The sequence below is a fragment of the Clarias gariepinus genome, chromosome 3 (assembly GCF_024256425.1).
Source record: "Clarias gariepinus isolate MV-2021 ecotype Netherlands chromosome 3, CGAR_prim_01v2, whole genome shotgun sequence".
Taxonomy (NCBI): domain Eukaryota; kingdom Metazoa; phylum Chordata; class Actinopteri; order Siluriformes; family Clariidae; genus Clarias; species Clarias gariepinus.
In genome coordinates this window covers 47697159-47718820 of record NC_071102.1, presented here as the reverse complement: position 1 = coordinate 47718820, position 21662 = coordinate 47697159, and the positions used below count along the sequence as shown (strand labels likewise).

Below are 21662 nucleotides of genomic sequence, written 5' to 3'. Positions count from 1 at the left end.
ATTAGGGTGGTGAGTTGATGAGACTAGTTTAATGTGATGAGTGTGATGGGTTGATGTGATGAGTTTGATGACTTGAAGGAATGGGTATGATGGGTTGGTGCGATGAGGGTGGTGTGATGAGTGTGGTTTGAGGAGTGTGATGCGATGAGTGTGAGTAAGTTGATGTGATGACTACGATGAGTTGACTGTAATGGGTTGATGTGATGAATGTGGTGATGGTTTGATTGCCATAATAATTAAAATAGGGGTACAAGCAGGGGTACAAGCAGCCTTGCAGGTGCAAAGCCCACAAAAATAAGGTAAACTCCTCAACATTCCTCTCCATGGAAATCTTTAGTAAAAGGTAAAAAATTTACAGTATGCGTGATTAAGAAGAAATATGAGATAAATGCAATAAATGCAAAATGCAGGCATTTTAAGATGGCACCAGTTAGGTCGACTGCCATCAGAACTGCTCCGACCTCTTTTTTTTGTTTGTTTTTTGTTTTTTAAATTAACTTTCAATAACAATAACTGATAAGTTTTTCACAATTGAGTTTAGGTATGATAGAGATACTCCTATTTCTATTGGTTTATAATGTACAATTTGGCCTTTTTTAACCCTGAATCCAAACTGTCCGAGTCAGATCCTAAGGAAAAATAATGGGACGTGACTCAAAGCAGCGGCCCCGGGGGGAAAAAAACCAGCCCCAGAGCTTAAGGAAGATGGCGGCGTGATTGGATTTTGAGTCTGGTTCCTTTCAAGGTTTCTAACTATTAACATCTCAGGAAGTTTTTCCTTGCCACTGTCGCCCTCGGCTTGCTCACCAGGGACTATCTGACCATTTTGATTCATGCACACTCACATTTCATACAAACTTAAATAATTATTTTGATTGTGTAAAGCTGCTTTGTGTAAAATGACAATTGTTAAAAGCGATGTGCAAATAAAATTGAATTGAATTGAAAATTGAAACAGAAAGTTCTGGCTCAAAAGGAGGTTGCACACTATTGCAGCTCTGATGACATCATCTTGTTTACGGAAGCAGTTGTGGGATTAATCGGGATATTAGCGGACCATTAGAACTTTTCCCAATCAGAAGCTGTGGGTGGATAAAACCGTTTACACCACTGCTTATAACGCGGGACCTGCATCATCGGGTGACAGGAACACGTATAAGGCCACGTCATACAACATTTAGAAAATGGTGAAGGAGGTAAAGCAGCGCTACAGGAGAAAACTAGAGTTCCAATAGAGAGAATGTAGGAGCCTAAGGTAACTGACTATAAAGCACCAACATCCAGTATAACAAATGCATACATGTCTCTGGCAGACGAGAACAGCTTCTACACTCACCTGGACACTGGAAAGAGGAATTATGTTAAAATGTCTTTGTCGACTACAGTTCAGTGTTTAAGACTATAATTCCCTCCACACTCACCACCAAGTTGGAGCACCTGGGACTCATTTCTGTGTCAGTGGATCTCCGATTTCCTAACTTAGAATAGAATATCTTTGTCATTCCAAAAGTAACAATTAAAAAATTTGTTTTTAAAAGTTTGTCATTAACAAGTACAACGAAGTTAGGTGCAATCCCTGTTTCAGAGAGATATATACATGCAAATAAATAAAAAATAAATATAAATAAGGAAATGTAAAAAGCGAGCTAGCGTGTGTACACTAATACCAAATATGAGTTGTACTCTAAATGAGCTAGGTTAACAACCGTCCATTGCATAAGACATTATCGCACATAGAGGAACCTAGCATTTGTACACTGTAGTATCAAAACATGAATTATATTAAAAGTGAGATAAGTACACAGCGTTTAATCTGCATAAAATATTTTGCACATGAGTCCTTATTTCACAAGAATTAAAATGAGATGTAGGTGAAAAAAATGTATTGTCATTCAATGCCCTGATAGCAACAGGGTAGAAACTGCTTTTTAGTCTGTTTGTCTTTGTTTTAATGCTCCTGTATCACTTGCCTGATGGCAACAGTTCGAACAGATCAACAGGGTGTGAGGAGTCTTTTGAAATGTTTTCCGCTTTCCTGAGGCAGCGAGAGTGGTGCAATTCATCCAACGAGGGTAAACAACAGCCGATGATCTGGGCAGTCTCTACTATCCTCTGATGTGCAGCTGGAAAACTACACGAAGAGGCAGTAGCACAGGATGCTCTCAATGAAATGGCGGTAGAAGGACACCAGCAGTTTTTGAGAGACATTTTTTTAATAAGGACTCTCAGGAAATAAAGGCTCTGCTGAGCCTATTTTGCCAATTCAGCTGAGTTCACACCCCAGGACAGGTCTTCAGTAATGTGAACGCCACGGACACAGAAGTCTGACACCCTTTCCACACAGTCCCCACTGATGTGAAGTGGTTTGATGTCCATTTTCCTTTTCCTGAAATCCATAACAATCTCCTTGGTCTTTGCTGTGTTCAGGAGCAGGTTTTTGTTGGTGCACTACGCTGTCAGCCACTCCACTTCGTGCCTGTAGTCAGACTCATCTCCCCCAGAGATAAGCCCCACCACAGTTGTGTCGTCTGCAAATTTGATGATAGTGTTGCTTTTGTAGGCGAGAGCACAGTCATGTGTATACAGCGTGAAGGGCAGGGGGCTCAGCACACAGCCCTGGGGGGAGCCAGTGCTGACGCTGATGGCTGAGAAGATGTGTGGGCCCACCCTGATCCTTTGTTTGCAGTCTGTCAGGAAGTCCTTTATCCAAACACAGGTAGAATAGGGGAGTCCCAGGTCCGACAGCTCGCACACCAGTCTGTGGGGGAGGATGGTGTTAAAAGCAGAGCTGAAGTCAATGAAGAGAAGGCATGTGTAGTTCCCCTGATGCTCCAGGTGGGACAGGGTAGCATGAAGAGCTACGGCTACAGCATCCTCAGTTGACCTGTTTGCTCTGTAAGCAAATTGGTGCTCATCCAAGGTGGGAGGGATGAAGGACATGATATGACTCCGGACCAGTTTTTTAAAACACTTCATTAGGACTGGGGTGAGCGCTACTGGCCGATAGTCATTCAGGCAGGTAATGGATGATTTTTTTGGTAAGGGGACTATGGTGGAAGATCTTAGACAGGGTGAAACTGAGTCCTGGGACAGTGACAAGTTGAAGATCTTTGTGAAGACCCCAGCCAGCTGTTCTGCACAGTCCCTCAGCACACAGTGCTGAACTCCCTGCCAGACCTGCCTGCTGTTGTTGCTATCCAGGTGCTGCTCAATCCTCTTCCTGTAGTCCCCCTTGGCCTTCCTGGTGCCTCTCTTCAGGTTGGTGCATGCCGTGCTGTAGGGGGCCTTGCTGCCAGACCTGAAGGTGGTGTGTCTCTCCTTTAGCAGCCGCTGGACCTCCCTTGTATTTCAGAGCTTCTGGTTGGGATAGACCCGGGTGCGTTTCTCCACTGTGGCTGTGTCCATGCAGGCCTTGATGCAGCACAGTGCACTGTCTGTTAAATGAGTTTTAGGACCAATTTTTCTTTTGTAAACATATAACAGATAAGTATTTCATACAACCGTATAATATATTCACTCGAAACGCGTTATATCATTTTCGTATAAGTTTATATCGTAAAGGTTTTAATTGTTTTGCAGCACACCGCTTCTAGACGGCTTTCCATTAGCATCGCTAGCCCGTTAGCCCGGCTATCACAAGTTTGTTTACGCTCTTTCACACCGGTTATTTCTATTTTTAGACACCATGTCAGTTGTGTCTCTGCCTCTGTGTGCAGGTGAGGATACATTGGAGCTGCACTCGGTGGACTTGGAGATGGAGGCCGTGAAGAAGCTGATCCGCGACCTACAGGTGAAGCTGGCCCGGCTACAGCAGCGGTAAGCCACGCTGGAATCGTCGCGGACCGACGCTCACCTGTCCCAGGTAAATTCTCGGCATGAGAATTTTCCGACAACCTCAACCCCGCGTGCTTCTCTGCCCAGGTCCAACGCACCGAGGACGCAGCCCGCCCAGGTTTCCTTCACCCCGGCGCCGGGATACCACGGGGCCTGGATACTACAGCAGCGGAAGACGCGCGCCAAGCCCCGGGCGAGGACCTTTCCTCCTCCGCCACCACCAGTCTTCGAAATCTCGACCCGAAACCGGTTCGCTCCTCTCCGCAAGACGGCGCACGACGTGCTGGTCATCGGAGACTCCATCGTCCGGCACGTGCGTGCTACCACGGCTAAAGGTAAGGCGTACACTTGCTGTTTACCTGGTGCACGTGTTCTTGATGTTGCTGCACAGGTGCCTGCGGCCCTGAGGAAGAACATTTAAGCTGTGGTTCTTCATGCTGGCACGAACGACATCAGGCATTGAGACAGACGGAGATCCTAAAGAAGGACTTCAGGAGCCTGGTTGAGAAGGTCCGCAGCACATCGCCCACAACAAGGATCGTCGTATCTGGACCACTTCCGACATTTCAGAGAGGAATCGAGAGGTTCAGTAGATTATTTGCCTTTAATGAATGGTTACAATCTTGGTGTCAACAACAGAGATTACCCTTTGTTGATAACTGACAACATCTCCAGGACACTATGAACCATCTGACTGGCGGTAAGTCATACCTTATATTCTTTGGATATTAGCCACAATACAACTCACCATACTAATAGATGCACACATATAGCTTGTCCTATAAAAACTGTGTCTGTTCCCCGAATAGTGAGAAAAAAGAATAAATTTGTTAAATCTGCCCGAAACAATCTGATAACCATAAAACCAGAAAAAGGCCAAAGAAGTAATCAAAATCTACCTCAAAAGTTTGGACTTCTCAACATTAGATCCTTTGCGCCTAAAGCACTTATTGTTAATGAAATGATCTCGGATTATTGCCTTGACGAACTCTGCCTCACCGAAACCTGGCTTAAACCAAATGAATATATTGGTCTGAATGAGTCTACTCCGTCAGGATATTTCTATAAGCACGAGCCCCGTCTAACTGGTCGTGGTGGTGGTGTCGCCACTATCTACAATGATGTACCCACTGTTACTCAGAAAATAAGGCCCAGGTTTAACTCATTTGAAGTGCTCATCATTAATGTTGCACTCAGTAAAATACATATTAAACCCGCGCTATATTTTACTCTGGCCACCGTGTACATATGTCGATTTTCTTAAAGAATTTGGACATCTGCTATCAGACCTACTGGTTAACTCTGACAAAGTGTTAATAGTAGGAGACTTTAACATTCATGTAGATGATGCTAACGACGCTTTAGCACTCGCATTTATGGATTTACTAAATTCCTTTGGGTTTAAACAAAATATAAATCACCGCTTTAATCATACGCTAGATTTAATTATATCCCATGGTATAGATGTCTCTAATATAGAGATCTTACCTCAAAGTGATGATATCACAGATCATCACCTCCTGATATACACTCTACCTGTAGAACAGATTAGCTGTGTCTCCCCACATTATCAATTTGTTAGAAATATGAATCCGACCACTAAAGACAGATTCACAAGTAATCTGCCGGATCTGTCCCAAATTCTTATTAGACCCCTAAATGCAGATGATCTAGATGAGGTAACTAGCAGCATGGGCACTATTTTCCCAGTACATTAGACACTGTTGTTCCCGTCAGATTAAAAAAAGTCAGAGATAAAACACTTGCACCGTGGTACAATAGTCATACTCACGCCCTAAAGAGAGCAACCCATAACCTCGAGTGAAAATGGAGGAAAACTAAATTAGAAGTTTTTCGAATTGCGCATAAAGACAGTATGTGCAGCTATAGACCCTAAAAACTGCTAGGACTGAGCATCTTAGCCAACTGATAGCAAGAAACCAAAACAATCCCAGGTTCTTATTTAGTACAGTGGCTCGCCAAACAAAACCTAAGATGCCCGCAGAGAGTATCCCATCACAGTTTAGAAGTGAAGACTTTATGGACTTCTTTAATGAAAAAATCAATAGTATCAGGAAGAAAATAACGGAGGTTCAACCTCTAATAGTATCTCACGATCAAGTTCAGCCTAGAGCTTCACATTTAGATTTTCAGTGCTTTACAGGTATAGGACAGGAAGAGCTGTATAAACTTCACCCCAGCTAAATCAACAACGTGCCTGTTAGACCCAATACCAACCAGATTTTTAAAAGAAGTGATGCTTACAGTTGGAGAGCCACTTCTAAACATTATTAATTCTTCATTATATCTAGGTCACGTCCCTAAACCTTTGAAGCTGGCAGTTATTAAGCCGCTTCTTAAAAAAATCTAATTTGGACGCGAATGAAATAACAAATTACAGACCGATTTCAAACCTTCCGTTCATATCAAAAATATTAGAAAAAGTAGTATCAGCTCAAATATGCACATTCTTGCAGGAAAACAACATCCTAGAAGAATTTCAGTCAGGTTTCAGGCCCCATCATAGTACAGAAACTGCACTAGTTAACATTGCGAACGACTTGTTTTTAGCTTCAGACCAAGGCTGCATCTCAATACTAGTTTTACTTGATCTTAGTGCTGCATTCGACACCATAGATCATAATATTCTCATAGATCGTCTACAAAATCATATAGGTATTCAGGGGCAGGCATTAAAATGGTTTAGATCATACCTGTCTGATCGATACCATTTTGTAGATCTATATGGAGTACCGTCTGATGTAATGCCAGTGAAGTATGGGGTCCCACAAAGGTCAGTTTTAGGACCTCTGCTGTTCTCAATATACATGCTTCCCTTGGGAAACATCATTAGAAGGCATGGGATTAGTTTCCATTGTTATGCTGATGATACCCAATTATACATCTCAACAAAACCAGATGAAATACCCAAGTTGTCTAGATTAACCGAGTGTTTCCAGGACATAAAAGATTGGATGACCAATAACTTTCTTTTACTAAATTCAGATAAGACAGGGATATTACTCATCGGCCCAAAAACCAGCACACAACAGCTTTCACAATTCAGCCTGCGTTTAGAAGGATGTACTGTTACTACCAGCTCAACAGTAAAAGACCTGGGCGTAATATTAGAAATCTTAGAAATATTGCCAAACTTAGGAGTATCCTATCCGTATCTGATGCAGAAAAGCTAGTTCATGCATTCATGACCTCCAGACTGGACTATTGTAATGCATTACTAGGTGGTTGTCCTGCATCCTCAATAAACAAGCTACAGTTAGTCCAAAATGCAGCCGCCAGGTTTCTCACTACATCCAGAAAATATGATCATATAACACCTATATTATCATCCCTGAACTGGCTACCTGTTCAATTACATAGAACTAATTACTAATTAATAGAACTAATTACAAAATAGTACTATTTACATACAAGGCTTTAAATGGTTTAGCTCCCACATACCTAACCAGTCTTCTGATACGCTATAATCCACCACGTCCCTTAAGATCACAAAACTCCGGACTTCTGGTAATTCCCAGAATTTTAAAATCTACAAAAGGGGGCAGGGCATTTTCATATTTGGCTCCAAAGCTTTGGAATAGCATACGCGTAACTCATCCCATAACCTCATACTCCAGTACACCTATCCTGAATGGCAACTACGCTAATTCTCTCCATCTTTTTTGTATTTCTCTACCCATTCCAAGGCATCTGGAGATTGTGCCAGCTTTAGTAGACAAAGGCCAACCCTGCGAGGTTTCTAAGGCATCTTGAGAAGGACCTGCTCCAGCTAGATTCTGCTTTATGATGGCTGGAGCTACCATCCTGCTCCTGTGTTTCCAGTGATCCAGTCGCCATCTGCCCTCTGCACCTACTGCTGAACTGAATCTACACAACTTCTGTTATATTGAACTTTCACCTGCACAACACACTTTATGTTATTTCTATCTGTTATCACCCAGACGAGGATGGGTTCCCTGTTGAGTCTGGTTCCTCTCAAGGTTTCTTCCTATTGCCATCTCAGGGAGTTTTTCCTTGCCACCGTCGCCGTCACCCTTGGCTTGCTCATCAGAGACATTTCATTCATCATTCATTCATCTCATTATTATCTAGACACATTTTTCTCACACACTTCCAAATATTTTCTTTTCTTTTCTAAAAAAAAAACAACAATTCTTTAATTTTTTGTGAAGCTGCTTTGAGACAATGACCATTGTTAAAAGCGCTATATAAATAAAATTGAATTTAATTTAATTAAAATTTTAGGTCAGAATGTTCGAAAATGTCCCAGTTAGTCCTGTCAAAACAGTCCTGCAGCTGCAGAGAGGCATCCTCAGGCCAGGTTGTGATGGACCGCATTAAGGTTGGAGCAGATTTTCCGGGGAGGTGTATGCAGGAATCAGCAGCAGTGACATGTGGTCAGACTAAGCCAGGTGTGGAAGCTGTTTAGCTCTGGAGCCCAGCTTAATGTTCGAGTAGAAGTTACGTAGCGTGTTAGCTCCTCTAGTAGCACACTTTATGTGCTGGTGGAGTTTGGGGAGCACTGTTTTTAAATTTGCGTGATTAAAGTCCCCTGCGTTAATGAACGCTGCATCAGGATACCGACTCTGTTGGCTGCTATTGCTGCTGTGTAATTGTTTTAGAGCCGAAGAAGCGTTAGCTGCCGGTGGTTTGTAAACAACAGTGATCATCACGACGTTGAACTCCGGCGGTAAATAGATCGATCTACACTTCACAGTCATGTACTCCAGCTCTGAAAAGCAATGGCTGACCGCTATTACTGCGTTCGTGCGCCAGTTGTTGTTGATATAGACACACACACACACCCCTCTGCTCTTACCAAAATCTGTAGTCCTGTCATGACGCCGCAATGTGTAGCCTGTTAGCTCGATGACCGAGTCCGGTATGAATGAATGAAGCCAGGTGTCCATGAACACCAACAAGCAGCTGTTGATCGCGTTGTTTGTTGCAACCTGAAGCCTCAGTTTGTCCATCTTGCAGACCACTGACAGTAGGAATCGACAGACGGTCTTAGCCTCCCTCACCCTCACCTGTCTGGTTGTTCAACTTGGTGCATAAACAAGCTTTAGTTAGTCCAGAATGCAGCAGCGAGTCTCACTAGAACCAGAAGATGCGAGTACATCACACCTATCTTATCCTTACTTAATTGGCTCCCCGTGAAATTCCGCATTCATTTTAAAATACTACTTTTGGCATATAAAGCACTAAATGGTCTCGCGCCACAGTATCTAAGCGAACTGCTAGTGACTCACGATCCGCCATGCCTACTTAAATCAAAGAATGCAGGCTGCTTGTCAGTACTGCGTATTATGAAAAATACAGCAAGGGGCAGAGCTTTTTATTACTAAGCCCCACAGTTATGGAATACCCTTTCAAATAATGTTCTTGCATCTGACACAGTCTTAGTGTTTAAGTTTAGGCTAAAAACCTATTTATTTTGCCAAGCACTTTTGTAAATAGATTTGCCTTAGGTAAAGGAGCAGGTCTGGGGGACGTAGAGTCTTATGGTGAACTGGAATATTTAGATGCTGTCGTCCCCACTCTTATTGATCACTCAGGTTTGTTGACGGTGAGGTAATCGGTTGCTTTACATCTCAGGAAGCCCTCATGTCTGTGTTTCCTTCTGGCTCCTCCCTTTTAGATATGCTGTTATATTCAGTCCATACATAGTCCTGTGGCCATACCTAATTGTTATCTCTTTCCTTTTACTCTCCCCTCTCCTGTTCTCTCTTTCCCCCTACTCTCTCTGTCGAGCTACACATGTCGTTCATGAGCTGCCAGTGTTCCAAAGCCCCTCTCTGCCCTCTGGACTTGCCTGACTCATCCTGGTGCATCTCGTTCCTGCTTTTTCAGGGAACAGGGTTACAGCAAAGTAACCCGAGATGTTTCCTTTCAAAAGCTACACTTGATGCTGTGTGAAAACGCTATGAGAATGAGAATACCAACGCCGCCGCACTGCAAGTGTCTGGATCCCCAAGGTTGTGTAGCGTGTTCGCACAAAGGCCAAGCAGGTCGCAGAGCTAGCTCTGGAAGGCTGACTCAAGGACCCATGAGCCCGGAGTAGCATGAATCCAAACTATTGTACCCTTTATAATCTCCTTGCTTTTAGCCACAACTAAAACTGAATCTCATGTGCAGAGGCCCAAAGGTATCACCGTGGACAGAGCTGCCATGAGACCTAAAATCTTTGAAAGTGATGAACAGTCACTTTCTGGCCTAGCTTGGTTTCTTTCAGGGTGTTGGAAATGGATTCGACACACGCAGGAGACACCTGTGCCCGCATTACGATCGAATCCTACGCGACACCTAAATATGTTGTGTTCTGAGCAGAAAAGAGAACGCTTTTCTGGCGTTGAGTCTCAATCCTAAGGAACGGAGATGAGCTAGGATGACATCCTGATGTCGAAGCACTAGCTCTTGAGACTGAGCCAGAATCAGCCAGTCATCTAATGTGTGGGGTGAGATAGACCGAATGGAAGGACCCGATACTGGTAAGCTTCGCCCCCGAAAGCGAACCCCAGGAACCTTCCTGTGTTATGGCAATATTTTCATGTGAAAATATGCGTCCTTCAGATTGATTGTCACAAACCAATCCCTTGGTTGGATTTGAGAAACTCACTTTGACATATTTTGAACCTGTCTCTTTTTTTTTGGATAGCGGTTAGCCTGCGAAGATCTAAATACCAACTGTAGTAGCCTGATTCTCTGTCTGGTAGGGGAACATTTACATTTAGGCATTTGGCAGACGCTCTTATCCAGAGCTACTTACATTTTTATCTCATTATACATCTGAGCAGTTGAGGGTTAAGCGCCTTGCTCAAGGGCCCAACAGTGGCAACTTGGTGATTGTGGGGTTTGAACCTGGCATCTTCCGAACCATAGTCCAATGCCTTAACCACTGAGCTACCCCTGGCCTGAGCTAACATGTTGTATGGCCCCTTTTCCAGCAATGTCTGTAACTCCAGAGTCAGCAGATTCGCCCTTTCCGGTTTGACGGAAGTAGAGACCACGCCATTGAAACGCGAAGGGCAGTGTGAGAGCTGGATCCTGTAGCTCTCACTACAGTGCTTAGTACCGAAGGAGATATACTTGGCAGTAGCTTCCAGGCTGCCAGTTTCTCCTAAAGGGGCAAAAGTCTTAGCGGTTAGACGAGGGAGGGTGTCAGATGTTCGGCATCCTGAAACATGACAGGAAAAGACCGAAAAACTAACATTTCTTGCAGAGCGGTGTTGTCCGAAACACCCGTGGGTAACAGCGTCGCCAAACAGGAGGAACACACGATTCTAATTCTTGATTCCCGTGAGATTTAGCCACACCACCATCCCAGCCGTAAAAACAGCCAATAGTACGGGCTGTCTGCTTTGTTGCACGAAGAGACAGGTCTGTGGCTCTGCGTAATTCCAGGAACGACATTGAAGAGCCCCACTAATGCTTAAGTCTTTCAGCAGGTTAGCCTGGTAAGCCTGCAAAACCTCCATGGTGTGCAGTAGAGCATCAGCCTTATCAGCTGCCTGAAAGCTTTTTCCCACCAGAGAAGATGTCAGTCTACGTGGCTTGGTGGGGCGTTTGTGCTTTTTTAGGGAGGATGATGTCCCCGGAGAGATAACCGTGCTGTAGCGCGGCCACATAAAGGGGCATTTTAAGGAGCAGGGAAAGGGTTACGGAGCTAATGCGGCTCACCTGCGCAATGAAATTTGCCCGATCTGGTTTTACTTGTCCCCATAGACCGTGTTGGTCACAGGGAAAGCTCTCGCGAGCATGCGCGATCGCAACGCGAGGGAACCCGGAAGTGGCGTCGGGTCACGTGTGCCGGTATAAAGCCGGAACCGGCAAGCGACTCGGGACGGAGAGATGAAGACAGCGCGCTGCAGGTGGAATAGAGAGAGAGCGATTGGTTGTTGTTTACCGTGGATTACTTTCCTTGGACTCACATCAATACCCATCTCGTTCCGTTTTCTCGTGCTCCCGGACTTTCCATCTTAACCGGTGAGACCGAGCCATCTCTCCCGTACACCATTTCACACACAACAATATCATTGACTCTGGACTATCATACACACATACACACACGCTTACACTCCACCCCTTTGTTTATATTTGTATATATTTTGTATATATTGGTTTTTGGTGCACCTTGTTTGTTTGGTTGTTGTTTTGTTTTGTTTAATACACTTTGGTTTGGTTTACATCTAGTTTTGTGTCGCGTCTTATATTGTCCCGCCGGAAGTGCAGTTTAAAAGCCCATATTTTGATTCTCGACCCCGTAGCAAAGTAACTAGTGGTTTAATTAAATCCAAGTGTTACATAGTGGTGGCCCGTACGGGGAATCGGTATTTTTGGGTATTTTTCCGGTTTTGTGTGTCGTGGCTAAACAAAATGGACGCTAATAATGCTAATGCTAGTGATAGCCAAGCCGACTTTGCTGTTGGTAGTTATGGGCTGGATAATGTGGATGAGGCATTTTTAACACGCCGTAACCCTACAGTTGAAATAGCTTCGTTGATTAGTTCTCTATATATATCTGATAGACATGATGATGATGATAAGGTTGTTACTCATGTTACTGATATTGATGTGGTGCACACACTACAAAATGAAATAAATCAATGCAAGGTGGATATGGTGGCGCTTACAGATAAAGTGAGCTCAGTAGAAAGGGATTTTAGACAGTCCCTAGACAGCAGTGTCAACCGGGAAATCAGTCTTCGTGACGCAGTGGACGCGAGCTTGGAAGGGCTGAAGCGCTACTGCCAGGAGGCCCTCGAGAAAATGGAGAGAGCCATCGTTGACTGTTTTCTACGACGTGACGTCATCTGGGAAAACCAGATAAAGAGACTGCGTCTCACTCGTATGCCCACCAGCCACAGGTTACAGGCCTGCTCCCCTGCACAACAATTTCAGGATCCACATTCCCCCGGCACTTCAATTACTACAGCTACGGCCAAGGTCAAGCACCCTAGCAGTCATGATATCTACGACATTCCTCCTTGTGTTCAACCACACTCTTCTGCTCAGCCCACCTCCTCAGTCTCACCCTCTTCTGCTTCTCTTCATGCTCAACCATCCATACGCGTGGAGTTTCCAGCCTTTGGCAATGCCTCAGAGACAGCTGATGTGTTCAACTTCCTGGAGCAAGCCAAGAATTATCTGGATATCAGACCACTGACCAGCCCAGAGCTGCTAGGAACCCTCGGCTCGGTTCTACGAGGACCTGCTCTGAGTTGGTGGAAGGCGGAGAAAGGCAAGGTGAAGGATTGGAAGTCTTTTAAACAGGCATTCATGGCGGCGTTTTTACCTGAGGACTACCTTACAGAAGTTGAAGTCAACTTAAGGTCTCGGGTACAGCAGCCGGGAGAACGCCTGAGGGACTTTGCCTATGACTACCGTGCCCTCTGTCTAAAGTGGAAGCCGGATATCTCGGAGGAAGAACTAGTGGGGCGAATCCTGCTGAACATCAACCCAAAAGTGGCCGGATGTCTAAGAGGAACTGTGAACACTGTGGAATAGCTGGTGAAGAGAGGTTTCAGGGTAGAGAAAGACTGCGAGGACTGTTTAAATCTGGGTCCAGATACCATTTCCCAAGAGCCCCTGTCACTAAAAAGGGATGACGAACCATGTCTAGCCATCACAAACACTAAAGCTTCCGCCGACCTACCCAGCGACCTGAGTGAGATAGTCCAAGCCCAACAAGAGGACCCTACTATCTTAAAGCTGCTTTCTACGGACCATCCAAGAAGCACACTAGATCCGAGGGTCTCCTTCGAGTATCATCAAGGGGCATTATATCGCCGGGTACCAGTAAAACGCGGAGAGAAGTTCCAGCTGGTGATTCCCCAGGTATTAATTACAACGTTTCTCAATTTCTACCACGACAATCCCAGGGGAGGACACCAGGGGCAACTAAAAACTTTGCTGAGGTTGCTAGATGTGGCATGGTGGCCGACGGTGCGAAAGGACCTCTGGCACTACATGAGAACATGTATAATACCCATCTCGTTCCGTTTTCTCGTGCTCCCGGACTTTCCATCTTAACCGGTGAGACCGAGCCATCTCTCCCGTACACCATTTCACACACAACAATATTGTGGCGTGGGTGGGGTTTGAGTAATGACCATCATGCTTTGCGGGAGGGACTGTTATGTGTTCACCGTGTTGGGGAAGTGTGTCTTGTGTTGTGTGACTGTTATTGAATGTGCCGTTGTGTCAGAGCGAATAAAATACTCCCAGCCATTTGCATTGGGCAGCAAAATAAGCTCACTCGTCTCTCCACAATCCTTACCGGCGTAAAAACGCTACAATATCATTGACTCTGGACTATCATACACACATACAAACACGCTTACACTCCACCCCTTTGTTTATATTTGTATATATTTTGTATATATTGTTTTTTGGTGCACCTTGTTTGTTTGGTTGTTGGTTTGTTTTGTTTGATACACTTTGGTTTGGTTTACATCTAGTTTTGTGTCGCGTCTTATATTGTCCCGCCTCGGTTGCGCAATACCGGAAGTGCAGTTTAAAAGCCCATATTTTAATTCTCGACCCCGTAGCAAAGTAACTAGTGGTTTAATTAAATCCAAGTGTTACAGTGCCTTCGTATCAACAATATTCAAATAAATCAAAGATGATGGCACGAAAAACACGGGATGAATAAAGTTATTCCATGAAAGAGTTAACTCGTCGTGAAGGTTGCCAAAAAAAGGGGGAGAGAGAGAGAGAGAGAGCGCCGCTGAGGCTCCTCCCCCCGGCCACCCGACAGAAACCTGTCGTGTAACTTTTTGAGCGCTTGGGGAAAAATCCTGCTTCCCCGGCCAAATACAATATGCGATCGATTGATCGCATGCATTACTTACCTGCAGTAACTCCTCCATACACCTGGAAGCAAGAGTATGTCTATCCTATCCATTCACAAGAAGCGCCAATGCGCGCTTGAGAAGTGAATGAAAAATTTCCTGATCAGGCAAGAGCGCGAGAGAAAGGGGGATTTCCGTCTCGTGCGTGCCTGCCAGATTGCACTGTTTAACCCCAGGAATGCACCGCAACTCGTGATTCTCTTTAATAATGCAAGCCGCGCTCGAAGCACTAGTAACAAAGGTGTGGAAATCGCGCTCTGAAGTGATCTATCACACGGAGGTACGGATCTAACAACTCCACCATATCGGTGAGTTAATACTTTTAAATTCCCTTGCACACATCACACGCAAACACAATACAGTCCTGAAGACAAAAAGAAGATCTGAGGAATGTTCTTGTTCACTCCTATTTATAACTTGCAGGTGCACTTCATCAGATGACATCACCTGACCGAAGTTATATATGCCAAGATTTGGCGTGTTTGATACACACATGCTTCACAACCAGCAACACAGAAAGATGTTGCCATAGCGTTTTTACGCATCATTAAGTGTAGCTTTTGAAAGGGAGCAATTACTGCTCTTTGTTTCACTTAAAAGGGGATGGGTTCCCTGTTGAGTCCAGTTTCTCTCAAGGTTTCTTCCTATTACCATCTCAGGGAGTTTTTCCTTGCCACTGTCGCCCTCGGCTTGTTTATCAGGGACTATCTAATCATTTTGATTCATACACATTCACATTCCATACAAACTTACATAATTCTTTTAATTGTGTAAAGCCGCTTTGCGAAAAATAACAATTGTCAAAAGCGATATACAAATGAAATTGTATTGAATTGAATCATTATTAGTGCTAACATTTCAGCACCTGAGCAGGGAACCTGGTTTATTTCAATACCCTTTTTTAACATTAGACCACAAATTAGGAATGAATAAAATAAAACTAAAAAAAGATTTTAAGTGTAATGCCTAACCATTCAGGCTCTGAGTGGACGGGTCAGCAAGCACAGTAGTGACCGTGGTCCGGTTCAGGATGCGACCCTTAGTGTTTACAAACCGTACAGCACAACACTCTGTTGGTGTTATTATGTGTTGCAATGTGTGTGTGTGTGTGTGTGTGTGAAATGCTGATTCTACACAGTCGACTGCTTACTCTACACCAGCACTGTATCCCATTAGAGCTGAGAGCAGCAGTGCATACTCTCGCTCTCATATTAGCTCCCCTCCCCTCCCCCCTTTCACCCGATCAATCAGCTCATCAATTACTACACACTCAGTCTCTCAGGAAAACAGCGCTACCAGCCAAAAAACTCCAATCAGCTAATTACTCTCTCTCTCTCCTTCTCTCTGTTTCTGCCTCTCTTTTCAATTTATTTTTCAATTCAAGCCCAGAACCTGTGCTGGGCTTTCAGTCTCAAATAAACCAAGTTGAAGAGTTTTGTTAAACACACACACACACACACACAGACCATGACAATTTAATTTCAAGAAATAGATATTTAGGATATGGAAGAAAGAAAGATAGAGAGACAGACGGAGTGGAAGTAAGAAAAACAGAGATGAAGAGAAATACAGAAAGACAGATGGCCTGCTTTGCTGTTGTTTCTGGAGCAGGTGGAGCTAAAACTGAATGTCCTCATTTACACACACAGTGTCCAGGTGATGAAACTAGTTCTGCTTGTTTCAGGAGGTGCAAGGTGTTTTTACTAAAATACAACAAACACACTCACACACACCACTTTACACTTACACTTTATTATTTTACTCTGGCTTTAGCTTTGATTACACACATTGTGGTGTCCAGTTCATGTGTGAAAATGATCCCTCGTGCTCCTAGACCCCTTTCTGGAATATGGCGTGTGTCATCAGAGAAGAGAAACTCCATAGATGTGATAACCTGTTGATTCAGTACATTTAGGTGGTCAGCTGATTTTATTTTATTGCTACATATTGTTGCTGAGTCTAGACCTGAGCAACTGATCAACCCCAGATCATAACACTGCCTTCAGAGGCTTGTACAGTGGACACTATGCATGATGGATTGATATTTATTCATTTTGATCATCTTTTTGCTTGAGGGGTCAATAATTTAGCCCTTCTGAATCTGAGACTTTTTTGACCAAGGGATGTACACACAGAACTTACCATGCAGAACTTCAAAGGTGGCGCTTGTAGGTCATCACCATGGAGCTGTTCTTCCAGACACAAACATGGACTCCTATTCTCTTTTACCTTTGCACTGGGAGAACGCCATGACTCTGCTCCTCTACCTAAACATGCAGGGTTACCTTTAGTATACCAAATACATTATATTGCCAAAAGTATCGGCTCGTCTGCCCTCACATGCATATGAACTTGACTTGATCCAATTCTTAATTCATAGGGTTTAATATGTTATCCCCACCCCCTTTGCAGCTATAATAGCTTTAACTCTTCTGTGAAGGCTTTCCACAAGGTTTAGGTGGAGTTTATGGGAATTTTTGGCAATTGTTCAGACACTGATGTTGGATGAGAAGGCCTGACTTGCATGAGTGAGTTTGGTGTGGAAGAACTTAAGAGAGTCCTGATCTCAACCTGATAGAACACCTTTGGGAATAATTAGAGTGGAGAGAGGCCTTTTCATCCAACATCAGTGTCTGATCTCACAGATGTGCTTCTGGAAGAATGGTCAAAAATTCCCATAAACACACTCCTAAAGAGTTGAAGCTGCAAAGAATTGGCCAACATCATATTAAATCGTACTGATTCAAAATTTATTGTTTCAAGTTCAGTTCATATGCATGTGAAAGCAGGTGAGCAAATACTTTTGGCAATAAAGTGTATTTATCACTTCTATCAATGAGAATCTTCTAGCCAGAAAACATGACCTGAAAGCTCCTGCTGAAACCCACTCTGCTACTTTCAGTCATTAGCATGTCCATCAAACACCTGTGGTATAATTTGAAACCCTGCTGCTGCATATAGAGCAGATGATGGTGACTGTTGCTTTCATTAGAAGAGCTTCTGAAGTTCTCATTCTACTAAAAGCCACCTTGCTGGCAGGACTTTTTCCTGACAGCATGGGTGCTAGCCCTGATGAGATATGCTCCATGAAACACTGCAGACCCATGTCAAGCACTACAAAATCCATATCTGATCTTGACTCCTTGATGAATCTTAATCTAATGGAAAATCACGCACAGAATCAGGCCCTGCCTCTGGGTTCCATTGATACACCTTCTCGCAGGATATGACAGGAACATCTGTTCCAGCTCCTGAAGATGTTGCAATAATTTTTTTTACTGGGCTCAAAGTGCACTACTTTGGTTTGGACCCACCCTTTGTGTCTAAATCTAAAACCACAGAAAAGTTAATATAGCTAAACATCCAGATTCATGGATTTATGGGCCATTCTGGATTTTATTAAAGATTCCACTTTTCTCCTTTTCTTTACACCAAAAAGGCTAAGAAATGGCAGGTGGGCCTTTTATAGAGCTGGTATTCATTGGCCTAGTGGTGTGTGTGTTAAACAGGACAGGAGGCACAAGCAAACAAGACAGTGATAAAATGACCTGGCATTCTGGCAGGTCCAGAATGAAAAAAATCTCTCTTTCTGTCTCACTCTCTTTCCCTCCCTCAACCCTCGTCCCCCCCCCCCCCCCATAAATCTGCTTTTATGCATTTCATAATCAATACATCCACTGAGTCACGCTTCCCTGCACCAGAGAGAAAAATAGGCTACTGCCCAGTGTGTGTGTGTGTGTGTGTGTGTGTGTGTGTGTGTGTGTACATACTTTGCCTACGTTGCAAAGCGTAAATCACACACTCTGAGGTCTTCATTGAGAAAAGAGCCTGGTGCAGACTGGAAACCATCCAATCAGGGAAGAGGAGAAAAGGTTGAGTGACAGCACACACACATACACACACAAAATTCATCATCTGATCTGAGTCATGTGGCTGCGGAATATTTACCCCTCATGACAGGAGGACTGGAGAAAGAGGAGTGAGAGGAATAGGATAGGAAAGGAGAGATCAGTGGGTAGAAGTGTGGAGAAAAATAGACATAGAAAAAATAGAAAGAGAGAAAAGGGAGGAAGCATGAGGATAAGGGTGAAGAATGAGAGCAAAGATATAGACACGAATGAAAAAGAGATAAATGAGAGATGGATATTTTATATGGATGGATTATATGGAGATATATATATATAGCATGAAGAAAGAATGAAATGGAGAAATATGAAAAAGAATAAGATGGAGATGGAATAAAAGGGAGTGATGTGTGTGAGAGAGAAACAGAGAGAGGAGTAAAAGATGTGTATCCATAATATTTAGGTTTTGGTTCCCCTTTTGTAACCAGGGCCTTGGGTTCCTTGCCTGCTAGGCCAGTGTGTGTTGGGCTGTGGTGCACTGGGCCCTCTAGTGTCTTTCTATTAGGGTATTGACTTTTCTCTGGGATCGGACCTGACGGGCTGGCCTTTGGTCCGTGTGGGAAAGGGGTGAGCCTTGGGTGCCCATGATCCTGTTACCAGTTTACTGAAGCATAACTGATAATAAGTGTTAATGTTTTAATCTTTCTTTCTTTTTTTGATTTTTTCTTCTTCTGTCTCTATCTATCTGGCTATCTCTTTCTCTCTATCCTTGTCTTTCTGTCTAAGCCTAAGCCCCCTACAATGCGTAGTCATACCTTACATGTAGTGTGCACTCCCAGGTGACATTAAGTAACACACTACTCATTACAATTACAGTCATGGGATTATTCCTACTGTGTGTGTGTGTGTGTGTGTGTGTGTGTGTGTGTGTGTGTGTCACTCAGTGTAAGAGTGATGATTAAGTCCATTAAGTCTAATTGAGCGGCTGCGTCGTCAGCACAGGGCCGAGTCATCATCATTACCATAATGAACTGAGAGAGAGAGAGAGAGAGAGAGAGAGAGAGAGAGAGAGAGACTCAGTCAGACAGCAAGATGTAAAGAGACAGAGACGTCATTGTGTGTTATGTCCCTTAGAAACAAGGACAGAGGAGTCTGAAATGAGAAACAAGAATAAAAGTACGAGAAGTAAGAAGAAAGACTGAGGAGGAAGGAGTGAGGAGGAGGAGGAGGACCTTGACACTCTTTAACATGTCCGAACCAGATAAGAAACATGCTGAGAACCGTAGATGAACGACCAACACTCTACTGAGGTTTCCTGCACTTCACACACTGCTCCAGGTTGATGAGGGCAGATGTTGTGGGAGTTTTACTGATCTTCAGTGTCTCTTTTCTGCTGAGCTGATATCCATAATTACATTCTACAAACCATGATGACGTCTGTTACAGCTTTTATCATATTAATTAGCATCACTGCGACATCACCAACAGTCCTGGGGGAGAATACAGGAGGATTAAACACAGCACCTAGAGGAACACCTGTCAATCTACAGGTGGATCTTCACCATGTCGACTGAGGAACAAGAGAACCCTAGAGGCTGCTGAATGCCCTGCACATAAATCCTGTCTAGTCCCACACACACACACACACACACACACACACACACACACACACACACAGCTTTTGGACATCACATTTGATAACCTCTCACAGTCCTCCCACAACCCCCCCCCCCCTCCCCCATCACTTCTTCCCCCACCCCACACTCCTCTTATCAGTGCACTTTTTCATCCCCCAGGTTCTGCCCCCATGCCCCGCCCCTCCTCCATACTTACTCCCACTCTCTGCGTTTGGCCTGAGGTGTGCTCTGTAGTTTGTGTGATTGATGTGCTTTGATGACATCGCGGTGGTCCACCATTGCCCCTCTCCTCCTGACAGCGGGCAGCAAATGATCACTCGGCAACAGAGAACTGTCCATCACACAGTATAAAGCTGCAGGTGAGGCAGGTGTTTCATCTCCTGCCAGGTGGGCGGAGCTTCTCCTCCTTCACTGCTGCATTAGTGAGAGAAAGAGACCATTAGAAAGAGTGGTGAGAAAAACAGAGGAAAACTGCAAGTGAAAGTTTGAAGGATGTGCAGGAAAGACACAAACACACACACACACACACACACACACACAGTAAGCCCTCATTACTGTCTTCTGCTGTGTCCACTTATAGCCACAGTCACAATAATGCTGCTAAAAACACACTGCAGATAAGAAACCCTGCTGGCCACACAGTCACTCTCTCTCTCTCTCTCTCTCTCTCTCTCTCTCTCTCACACACACACACACACACACACATATGTTAGCACTGCTTTCTAGGAAGTATGTGAGGAAGTAAAGCTTGAGCCACAAATTAAAAACATATAGTTTCTCTCCAGTCTGAGGTGTGTGTGTGTGTGTGTGTGTGTGTGTGTGTGTGTGTGTGTGTGTGTGTGTGTGAAAGAGAACAGGGTTGTATGTTTTTATTTGCAATGTTTGTCTCAGTGCTGTTAGATCACTGACTAAAGCCGAGTAAAAACATTACACTTAATACACACTATTTCCTATTTCTTACAGACAAACATTGACACCACACTCACACACCTGACACTCACACACCTGACACTCACACACCTGACACTCACACACCTGACACTCACACACCTGACACTCACACACCTGACACTCACACACCTGACACTCACCTGGTTTTGAAGCCAAAGTCATGGATCAGGAAAGAGAGGAGAAAATCTGCGCATGAGACTCTGGCTTTTCAGTGGCACAGGACACACACTCCCTCTCACACACTGGATCTCTCCCACTGGGCGACATGGTGTGTGTGTGTGTGTATGTGTGTGATAAAGAGGTTAGGGAAAACTGCTGTGCCATTATTTTTGCTTTATTTAAAAAAATTTAAGTCTCTGTTCATGTCTTGTGTAGAGTCTACCGTTCTGACTAGAAGGAGCAAACACACACACACACACACACACACACACACTTCTCTCTGCCGTAATTATTTTAAAAGCTTAATCTCAATCCTAATCCTAACACCAGTCCTAATCTGAATTCTAATCCCAGTCTTTCCT

General features: G+C 44.1%; 1 pseudogene; it reads right to left on the bottom strand.

Annotated features, from left to right (window-relative positions):
- Positions 1 to 267: 267 nt before the first annotated feature.
- LOC128519693 (uncharacterized) lies at positions 268 to 387 on the bottom strand (annotated as a pseudogene).
- Between the last annotated feature and the right edge of the window lie 21275 nt (positions 388 to 21662).